Source organism: Podarcis tiliguerta (genome assembly GCF_965153285.1).
Source record: "Podarcis tiliguerta genome assembly, chromosome: 5".
NCBI classification, from domain to species: Eukaryota; Metazoa; Chordata; class Lepidosauria; order Squamata; family Lacertidae; genus Podarcis; species Podarcis tiliguerta.
The window spans coordinates 47538206-47549751 of NC_139538.1; the positions used below are offsets into that span (position 1 = coordinate 47538206).

Below are 11546 nucleotides of genomic sequence, written 5' to 3' on the forward strand. Positions count from 1 at the left end.
CAGTGGCCAACCAGGTGCCAGCAGAATCAAGAAGGAGGACATGAGTGCAATAGATCCCTCCCGGTTGTGCTCCACGACAAATGGATTTCAGAGGCATACTGCTGATATTGGAGACAATATATAGCCATTGTTACTAGTAGCTATTGATAGCTTTATTCACCAGGAATTTGTCTAAGTTGGTGGGTAGAGAATTTCATAATGTGAAAAAGTACTTCTTTTTCTCTGTCCTGAGTTTCTCTCTAGTTACCTTTAAAAAGTTATTGCCATAACAACTGAACAGATAAAAATAAAATAAACTCAAAATCTAAAATGATAGATTATTGAGCTGCATCTGCCCATTCACAAGATCCCTATAACTCACTAAGGGGGGAGGAAGTGTCCCAGCTTATTATTTTGAAATCACTAACTAAGCTAATGGCATCCAATCTAGTCTTAATTCATAATAATCAATTCTTTTATTCAAGACTTTGTTGTTGTTGTTGTTTAGTTGTTTAGTCGTGACCGACTCTTCATGACCCCATGGACTAGAGCACGCCAGGCACTCCTGTCTTCCACTGCCTCCCGCAGTTTGGTCAGACTTATGTTTGTAGCTTCGAAAACACTGTCCAACCATCTCATCCTCTGTCATCCCCTTCTTCTTGTGCCCTCAATCTTTCCAAACATCAGGGTCTTTTCCAGGGAGTCTTCTCTTCTCATGAGGTGGCCAAAGTATTGGAGCCTCAGCTTCACGATCTTTCCTTCCAGTGAGTACTCAGGGCTGATTTCCTTAAGAATGGATATGTTTGATCTTCTTGCAGTCCATGGGACTCTCAAGAGTCTCCTCCAGCACCATAATTCAAAAGCATCAATTCTTCGGCGATCAGCCTTCTTGATGGTCCAGCTTTCACTTCCATACATCACTACTGGGGAAACCATGGCTTTAATATACGGACCTTTGTTGGTAAGGTGATGTCTCTGCTTTTTAAGACTACAAACCCTGAAATGCTAGAGCATGCTTTTCTTTTCTTTTCTTTTCTTTTCTTTTCTTTTCTTTTCTCTTCTCTTCTCTTCTCTTCTCTTCTCTTCTCTTCTCTTTTCTTTTCACAATGAACGTAGCCATTTCTGGTATGGTCAGCCTTTGGGGAGTATGCCATCATCTGTTATATTGATAAAAACCAATGTGATTCTTTCATGCCAATTTATGCTTCCTTTTAATGATTGTTTACCATTCAAACAGCAAAACACTGTCTTGAATGCCGTCACGGCATCTGAATGGATAGAACTGAATGGATAGTGTGACTATTTATTAGATGTTCCTGCACAGATAAATGTTTCCCAGGGCTGGAGCTCACATTACAACAGGAACATGTGACCAGCCTTAGAATTTTTACAGCCTTTTTTAATAGGCCCAGAGAGTTCTCTTTATGTGAGTTCTGTGCTGACAATTTGGAATATCTTAGGTAACTGATGATGGCATTAAAGATAAAGGAAATAAGACTTAAAAAGTAGTTAGCAACTACTTGGCTCTGATTCTTTATGCATGAGAAACTATATTGTGGAACATTAATCAGTGGGTCGTTCCTGCACAAGCGGCTGGGATGGTTGATTTCTGCTTGCAACTGCTGGGCCAAATGAATATCGAAATGAAAGCAAGATTTTCAGATGGCAACTTTAACTAAGGTGGTAGTGGTTAGTGGGGTGAGGTGGCACCACACACTTGACCACCAGTCAGTTGTGCTGCTGCTTCTTACTAAGAGATAAAAGTTTGGGGTGGCAGCAATGTGCAAATGCATTGGTGGAGCCAATCTGGCACTCCTGCTGGTGTGTTTGCACCATGCTGACCTCACCACTGCCTCTGCCTTCTTGTAAGCAGCAGCTAGGCAATGGTCCAGAGGTCTTCCAGAGAAAAATGTCAAGAGGGAAGGAACCCAAAAAGAGCCCAATGAGGACTAAGTTTGATCAATGGCCACGGAACACTGGCAGGCTGGTGGGGGGGGGCATGTAACACTGGAAGGAAGGAGGAATGGAATGGAATTTCCTGCAAAAGGGTGTTGCTGACTGACTGGAACACTCAGCACGAGTACTTCATGCTGCAACATTTTGTTGGCGGTCCAACTTCTAACTTTTAAAATTACTTTTGAAAATGTACCTGTCTTTTGTGCTGAATAGGCATAACAAGCTTAATATTTAGTATGCACTTAAAAGCAAAATCTGCTGCCTTGTGAGCCAGGTCTTTCTTTATGCATCACCTTTTCATTGAAATTCAAATGAAGTTTCACATTATACAGCTGGCAAATTTTCAGCTTGGTTGCCTACCTCGTGCCTGTCAGGGATAGGGAAACGAGATGGGTTTTCATCCAGATTCCAGGTGCAATACACTTCAGTCTTGGTGCGCTGCCACATGGGGATACATTTTAGACTATACTTTTCATTCATCTGTCAAGAAAATAAAGAGCTGCTTTTTTGCCATGTCCACTTTAAATTCATACCTGAGTGGAAGCAGACTTAGAGCACAGTCAGTACGTACCCAGCAGCTTGGCACTTCTTTCAAATAGCTGCCTTGGTCCCATAATTCTAGCTGTTTGGTTTTTAAATGCTTCTTACAAAGTGTTGTATGCATCCGAGGCCCCCAGCGATAAGAGACTCCAGAAGTGCTAGCACTCATTCAATGGAGTCTGCGGTGTTTTTAGGATACATGGTTTTATCTACATGTATATACAACCTGAGTATAAGGATGGAAGGGCTCTCACAGCATTAACACTCCAACAGATCTTTCCTTCTCATTAGTTTTCAGAGGAATGGTGCCCCCAAAGCCATAGATGGGATCCTCCTAATAGAGGGTCCTGGTTGTGTGCGAGGCCCCAGGGCTCTCCCCTTACAGGGTTAAATTGCGGGGGAGTAGCTAGATGTCCTGGCCATAGCCCTGGGATCATGCCAGGCTGTTTTAGCCAATTGCCGGAGGGTGGTGTGATCCCAGGGACTTTAAAACTGGCAGCGTGATGCAAGTAGGGGCACTTGCTTCGCGCTGCCGAACACCCGCCCACCCTCCCTAGATTTAGGCAGAGTCGCTTGGCCTTGCTTTGGTTTGGGTCACCTGTTTTGGAACAGGGGCTGGGTAGGAATTTTTTCCATTTGGCAGATTGGCTTTAGCAACTTGGTTTTTGCCTACCCCTTAGCAATCGTCACAACTTGTAAGGTGGCAGTTAGGCACTGACTCAGTTGGATTGTGGGGAGGGGGGGGGTGCGACCATCACCTGCCCTTCCAGGAACTGGGTATTCCGTTAAAGGAATCTGGGGGTTCTGGATCTCGTCCAAAGTCCACTTGAGGGGCTAGGGCCATGCCAGGACCACAGGAACCCCGGGGTGAGCTTTGGTTGGTCCTCATCGACCTTGCTCCCTCGTTTGGTTTACCCCATTGGACTATCACCCAGAGAGGTGGAGGCAGTTATAGTCGGGAGTCAATGCCTAAGCCAATACCGCTCATGTGGTTGTATTTCAATAAAGTTGTGGCCAAAATTTGCCCCAAAACTTAAACTAAAATAAGTGTCCGTGTGTATTTATTTTGGGGGTGGGTCTTGGGGATCCTGGGGCGCAACTTTGGATTCAGTACAGAACAACTGCAACCATTAACCTAGCAAAGAAACTAGTTTGACCTGTTCAGCAGGTTCCTCTGCTAGAATCTGACCTCACAGATACAGAATCACAGTCGCAGAAAAACATCCCAAAGTCACAGTTTGGGAATAATAATTATTCATGTGGAAATCTCATTCAAAGTAAAACACACAGTTACAAGTATTGTACAAGCACATCATTTTGTTCAGTGGTCTTATACTAATTTCTGCAAGGTAATATCAAAATATACCCAGAAGTCAGACTAATTAGCAACAGATACCTTTAATTGATCACACTTGTGACAAATATCCTGTTTGGTCACTGTCCAAACTGTCAGCTGTTCATATAAGGTGATGAAATATTCTTTCCAATTAGTGACCCTATTCTAATTAGAGTTCACAGTTGTACAGCACTTCCAAGTGTTCAAAGCATTTCACATGCATTATCTAGCAGTAGTCCTTACAAACAACTTGTAAGATAAGTCAGTATTATTATCTTCCATATTGCAGATGGATGGTAATGGATAACTCTGGCCTGACAGGGAGTGGTTTGCCTGCAGTGACCTACGAATTCATGCCAGAAGCAAGATTTGAAGAAGGAACTTCTTGATTCACAGGTCGGTTTTCTACTTGCTGCTTCTCATGTGTGTCCCTGAATGGATATCCATGCCTTGGTGCAGATGTCTGCGAGGAGTAAGCCTTATGAGCAGCCTTCATAGAATCATAGAATTTTAGAGTTCGGGTCCCAGCCTCCAGAGCAGGAGAAAACAAGTTTGCTCCATATTCTATGTGACAGCCCTTCAGATATTTGAAGATGGCTATCCTCTCAGTCTCCTCTTTTCCAGGCTAAACATACCCCTCCTCAACCATTCCTCAAAAAGATTGGTTTCCAGACCATTGATCATCTTGGTTGCCCTCCTATGCACACATTCCAGCTTGTCAATATGCTTCTTAAGCTGTGGTGCCCAGAACCGGACACAGTACTCCAGGTGTAGTCTGACCAAAGCAGAATAGAGTGGTACTATTACTTCCCTTGACCAGGATGCTATCCTTCTGTTGAATAGCATTAGCTATTTTATTTTATCACAGACTGACTTCATAAGCCATGTAAGCAGCTTATGAAGCCCAACTATTCTTCCTGCCCCAATTCTCTACAAGTGCGTTATTTGCAGGAATCACTTTATGACTTTGTATTTCACGTTTTGCAGCAATAGCATTAAACACCTCTGCTATGTCATACTTGCAAATGTTTTATACGGAAAACTGATATTGGTAATGACAAGTTTGTCAACCCTTCACAGTAAAGGCTAAAATCAGTAATCAGCCATCTTGTCCATTCTGATTTTCCTTTTGACACACCTCCCATTTTCCTCAAGACAGTACATGAGAAATAATTCACACATCTTTCTCTTTGTTTTAAAAACAACAAAATTATAACAGATCATATTGTGTTCCTGCATTTTTACACTATTTGTTTTATAGTGCATGGGAACCATTAAGAAACCTATTGGTTTATAATGTACTCTCTAAATACATATTTATAGCTAGTTTTATGGTAATGAATATTGCTGACTATAATCATAAAACTAATAAAGGGATAGGTACTGCACATCTGGTAAACCATGATAGCTGTTTACAATGGTTGCATTCAAATAGTCATCCATTGTACACTCTGTGCTCATCCTGTCTTTAGCAACTGAAATGTACTTAGCATTCAGAACTTTCTTTAGGGGGCAGCTAAGTGGCTGTAATCACATATAATACTCCTGTCTTCATAGTATTATAAGTGGCTTAACAACCGTCTGGTATATGAAAATAGACTTCTGTACATTAGTACATGCAACTGCCATGATAAAAGAGGAGAAAGAAATATACCTCTTTAGTCATAGCAGTCATATGTGTTTTGGTTCCCATAGCACATCCACATGCTTCTAGGATAATGCATACATGGCTGAGTTAAAGGTGCATAAAAACAATAGGCAATCCCACAGAGACCGCAAATGACTTCCATGAAGAACTCACCATTAGAGAAAACCAAGTGCATGAAATCAGATCAGTTTATGCTTTATGGTCACCTTGCGGAAACTCCTTTCAATGGCCTCACGTTGGAACATGCAGAGACATTTGTGTGCTGTCCTTCACGATGCAGATTAGGAGTGTTCACCACTGCAAAATTCCCCCCCCCCCAAAGTGTATAGCTGATGTGGCAATGTTGTTTGGAAGCCTAGTTTAAGCAGAACTGCTCTTGTTCAGAATGATGGACATGCAAAGTGTGAAGCCTTGAAATCTCTGAATTAGTACCTGGACTGTAGTTTCATACTTCATGGAGAATACCCCATATTATATGAGTAGAGAGGAGAGCTTTGTAAGTGGATGCTGAATATTTTGTGGCTATTTCAAATGCCTTCATCTATCCTCAAATCCTCTGTCAATCAAGAAATTATGTTTGGCAGATAGCAGGGACCTCAGGCCATTTGGCTGTTGCGAAATGTTTTCCCTGTTCTACATTTAAACAAAGCAGGTTTAATTATATTTAAAAAATGCAAATGTATTTTAAGTGTCTTCAGCTCCAGATAACGAAAGCTGCTTCCCCTGTTCACAGCTCTATACTGTGAACCCGTATGAAAGTCATTTTTTAAGCTCCGTGAGACAAAGATTGCAAAGTCTTTGTAGTCATTAGTAGAAAGAATCAGAGTGGTGGACAGGCAGAAACTTAGTAATGCACAGCACAAATTTCAAGTGCGTGATCTTCTAGAATGTCTAGTTCAGCTTTTGTCAACCTAGTGCCTCCAGATGTTTTTAACTCATAACTCAACCAGTCCTATCCAGTATGGCCAATTGACAGGAGGGCACCAGTTTGGGGATTGTTGTCCCAGTAAGAAAAATTTTCAGAGGAACTAGAAAAAAGATTGCTGAGATTCCGAAGAGCTGTTAACATTAATTGATAGAGTTTACTTATATTCCACTTTTCTACAATGAGCTGTGCCCAAAGCAGCTTACAGCAAACATTCCAAGCATCAAAATACAGAGCGTTAGCAATTCAAACATACAAATTACAGGCCAATAAATTTAAAAAATGTCAAGAATCAACCATTTGGCAAACAGAAGCAAAGTAAGAGTTAATCAACAAGAAAGTTTCTAGAACTTGTATTGCTGCACTCCAAATACAGTTCAGAGATGAGGGGTAGATGACATATGGCTGACATACAGGCTGGATAACATACAGCTGGCTCCCCCGTATCTCATCCAGAGGAGACTGACAGCAGCAAAAGGCAAATGTTGAGGGGGACAAGTTGCCACAATGATGATAAGTCTCTTCTCCAGAGATCTGGTAGTACTAACTGCTGGTGCAGGTCTTATTGCTCTTAATGGGCTAGGTGGACCATTGGTACGACTCATTATATAAAAAAAGTCCCTTCTGCCCCGCCTCCCCTTTTTCTGTCTTTTCCAGAATGGCTGGTGGAAAAATATCATGCTCAACTGTTTGTTATCATGCTGCATACACACTATACTTTTGAAGGACATTTGAAACACATTCCCCCCCCTCAAAGAATTCTGGGCACTATAGTTGTCAGATGCTGGGAATTGTAACTCTGTGAGGGGTAAGCTACTGTGCCCAGAAATCTTTGAGGGAAAGAAGATGCTTCAAATGTGCTTTAAAGGTATAGCATGTACACAGCCTATGTTTTTCTTACTTTCCCCCCTTTTTTCTACAAACACATTTGCTGCAGGGGCTTCAACCTGTCCCTGCAACTCTTCAGTTTCAGGATACTATCATTTAATTTGATTATATGTCATTATAGGAGCAGCTTAATCCGTTTAAAGATGTTGGGTGGTTCCTGGCCATTACATGAGATTAAAATGGATGACTTTTGAAGGTCCTTCCGATTCTAGACTTCCAAATTTCTTTAAGAAATAAAGTACTAGGGAAAGAAGATGTGAGCGCTACAATTAATTGCACAAATTCCAAGTGCTAGAGCTACTTACAAAAGAGTTTTTGCTCTTTGTGCGCCATAATTAGGGCTTCAATTACTTCAAGATTGTGCATTTTTTAAATAAAAAGCTCTTTTGCTTCAACACAAAAGGGTTCCATTAATTAATATAATGTATAGACTGCCAACATGTTTGTAAATGAACTATGAGCATGCAGCATAAAATTGACCCAAGTAAAATGAAATTCTTGCAAGTTGAGCATGTAAGTTTGTCAGGAATCCTTTCTCTTTTTTGAAGCGTACTCACATCTGTTGGTGATGGGTCATGAAAGAGAAGGCAAACCAGCAGGAAGTCACAGGCCATAAAACAGTGTCATGACATCCTGACCACCTTTCCATACAATGTTCTGGAATCCTGAACAATCACTTACACATTTCAGTTTCTGTGTTCCAAAGACTGCAATTAAAAAGGGCAACTGTTATGTATTCTGTGGTCTGAGCCCCTGTGTTCTGATTCGATACATGCTATCCAATCACAGAACATTTCAGGATTTGGGCCTCTGCCATTGGCCCTTAAACTCTGAGTCATGATTTGCAGCTTGGAAGTTTAGACGGCCAATCATGTTGGGAGTGGTAGTGGCCCAGGCCTTCAGAAATGTATATAAGCAGTTGCTTTGCCCCTGTTCTCCAGTCCTGTTCGTTCAAAAAAGGTTCCTGCTGTTACCACTGTGTCTTGCCTCATGGGCACCCACCTACACTTCAGCAACACTGTGCTTTTGAAGCTGTCAGGAATGCATGAGACTAGAGAACAAAAGGAAGTCCCCTTGAGTGAGCAGAGATCCATTCTGATCATGTGCACATGTGATATACACATGTGTGAATTAGCCTCCAGTTGTGGAATTCTGCACTCTGGTGCAGGCAGAGGCAAACTTGGCCCTCCAGATGTTTTGGGACTACATCTCCCATGATTCCTAGCTAACAGGACCAGTGGTCAGGGATGATGGGAATTGTAGTCCCAAAACATATGGAGGGCCGAGTTTGCCTATGCCTGCTGTGGTGCTACTCTCAAGGAACTTAATTTGGCAGAGGGAAAGAGAGGAGTGGCTATGTGCTGTGAGTGTCAATGCAGGAGAACGGCAAAGTCAAAAAACCCAATTAAATGGGGAGGTGCCATTAGGAATAGTCAGCTGCTGCATTTCTGACGGCAAGTTCCTAGTGATTTTGGATGTGACTAGCTGAAAAGCAGATAGGGTGTGCTGTTAGACTGGGTCCAAATGCTATCTTTAAAAAGTATTACCCTGAAATAGGTATCTACTCCAGGCAGTGCATGTAGTCCTCTGATATATTATCCATAGGGAATTCTCTTGACTTACACTGGAAGCTGACAAAGAAATGTTGATTTTACACCATCTGTTTAAAAGCAAGTGAAGACAGCTGTGAGGAAAACAAAAGGTTCAAAGGGAGGAAAGACAGATGGATACAAAAGATATACTTTGGCTGGTACTACATGGTACCTGATGGCATCAATAACTGTTTTCCCCTTGCTTTAAAATTTTCCAAAAGTGGTGGGAAACACGGTCTAAATGCTCTTACAAAGGATTAGCACTTTGGAGAACTTAGCAGGATCAGAACTATCAAAGTGGAGTCTTGTAACCCCCTGTGGGCTGTTGTCCGAAGCATATATGAGAGTGAAATTAATACCCATATCAGAGCATATTCAGGCATACACTTTTGAGTAGTGCAGTCAGAAAGGATGTCCAATAACCTGACTTTGATAACTAGTTGGTAGCTCTCCAGCTAATGTTCAGAGAGATCCCCTACCAACCTGCATAAGCTTCTGAAGCACCACAGATGGAAAGCTCAGGCGTTATCTCATTATCCCTCAAAATCTTAACTTCAATGTCATATTTAAATTTCCATTCTCTATAATCATAAGCCAAAGTCTTCTGAAATACATGGCAACTCTTGCCATGCTCACCACTGGAGGTTTAGCTCAGTCTGCAGTTGGACAGTATCTGAGTAGAGCAGAATTCAACTAAACTAATTGGGTAAATATTAGGATTACTAAAATATGTCTGGCCTGCTAAACATATGTGGTGTATAGAGGAGGTTATTCTGCTGATGGCTAGAGAGGTACTCATAGCTTATAGCAGTGGCACCTTTTCTCGCTCTCTTGATTTTTTTAGTCTCTCTCATTTGCTCTGATTTTCAGGGCTTTCCTAAATTGTTTCTTGGTGACCGTGCATCTAATCCCCAAATGACGGTGCCAACTTACAATCAAGCCCTCCATCGGCAATCTCAGTTCAGTTGGTCCACCAGAGGTTCCACATACAGTCATACCCTGGGTCCTGAATGCCTTGTGACTCAAACGTTTTGGATCCTGAACGCCACAAACCCAGAAGTGAGTGTTCTGGTTTGTGAATGTTATTGGAACCCAAACGTCAGATGCGGGTTCCGCGGGTTCCGATTGCATGCAGGAAGCTCCTGCAGCCAATCAGAAACCGGGCCTTGGCTGTCGAACATTTTCAGAAGTCGAATGGACTTCTAAAATGGATTCTGTTTGGCAACGAAGGTACAACTGTACTGCAAAAATGGATTGTGTAAGAAATTAAATCATCTATAATTATGAACCAAAGACTTTTCCAAAGCTACTTAATGATGTCAGGGACTTATAGCTCATAGCTCATACACTTAACCAAGTACTTCTTACAACCTTCTTACAGCCTCTGTTGTCCACACTCCCTGTTCTCTTTCAATGTTGGGTAAAAGCAGCGGCAGAGAGGTGATCAGCATTAGACAATGTTGTTACTGCATGTTCATCATGGAAGACTGACACACACTGCACAGTTCCTCCCCTTCAAAGCCACCATCTGGGCACACCTAAGGGCTGTCTCTTCTTCAATGATTGCATCTGCTTGATGTGACACTTCAGGCCTCAGTTGGTGGTTTCTCTCTCTCTCTCTGTTCTTCCTATCCCCAAAGCTGGAGAATACAGATGCCAGTGGCAATTTGAGCAGAAAATAATCTGCCTGCAATAGCATCTCATAAGGATGGAGGAGGATTTGGTGACTTTGTTTTCTTTTAGTAAATAAAATATTTGCAGCCCGTAGAGAAGTAGGGGACTCAGTGATTCCCTACCAGACAGACATTGACAGCTTAGAACAGCTGCTGAAGAAACTGCTCTTTCCCTTCTGTGTTTCAGAAAGGTAGCAGTAGGAAAATCAACATTTTCAAGATATCATGTGCTCACTGCTGAAATGAGACAGATTTTTCTGTGTGCTTGTAAATACACACAATTTAATAGTGCAAGCTGGCCATTCCGAACCTGGCGCACATCAGATGTTGATGGATTCTAGCTCCCATCAGCCCCAACCGGCATGATGAGTGTTGTAGTCTAAAACATCTGGAGGACACCAGAGTGAGGAAGCCTAGTGTAAGCAATCTTTATTGCACATGTTTATTTGTACATTGTATTTAGTGTAAATCTCTAGTAAACCCAGTGAAAGTACAGTGGTGCCTCGCAAGACGAAAAGAATCCGTTCCGCGAGTCTCTTCGTCTTGCGGTTTTTTTCGTCTTGCGAAGCACGCCCATTAGCGGATTAGCGCTATTAGTGCTATTAGCGGTTTAGCGGCTATTAGCGGCTATTAAAGGTTTAAGGGATTAGCGGATTAGCTGCTAAAAGGCTATTAGCGGCTATTAAAGGTTTAAGGGATTAGCGGATTAGCTGCTAAAAGGCTATTAGCGGCTTAGATCAGCTGATAAGCGGCTTAGATCAGCTGTTAAGCGGCTTAGCGATCAGCTGTTAAGCGGCTTAGCGAACAGCTGTTAAGCGGCTTAGGGGCTTGGGGAAAAGGAGGGGAGGGGAAAAAAACCCCAGGAATCGCAAGGCATTTTCGTCTTGCGAAGCAAGCCCATAGCAAATTCGTCCTGCGAAGCACCTTCAAAACGGAAAACCCTTTCGTCTAGCGGGTTTTCCGTCTTGCGAGGCATTCGTCTTGCGGGGCACTACTGTACCTCACTATT

At 42.3% G+C, this 11546-nt stretch overlaps 2 long non-coding RNA genes across 2 annotated transcripts in view; one reads left to right on the forward strand and one right to left on the reverse strand.

The window, feature by feature from the left end:
- LOC310678228 overlaps positions 1-4205 on the forward strand; it is a 95814-nt gene extending 91609 nt beyond the window's left edge. Inside the window, exon 3 of the long non-coding RNA XR_014511706.1 lies at positions 4101-4205. This is a non-coding gene — a long non-coding RNA (uncharacterized lncRNA). The remainder of the gene's footprint in view (positions 1-4100) is intronic.
- Positions 3855-8090, reverse strand: LOC310678226. The gene is made up of 2 exons (XR_014511704.1): positions 7830-8090; positions 3855-4274 (listed from the first exon to the last, which is right to left on the reverse strand). It is a non-coding gene; the product is annotated as an uncharacterized lncRNA (long non-coding RNA).
- Between the last annotated feature and the right edge of the window lie 3456 nt (positions 8091-11546).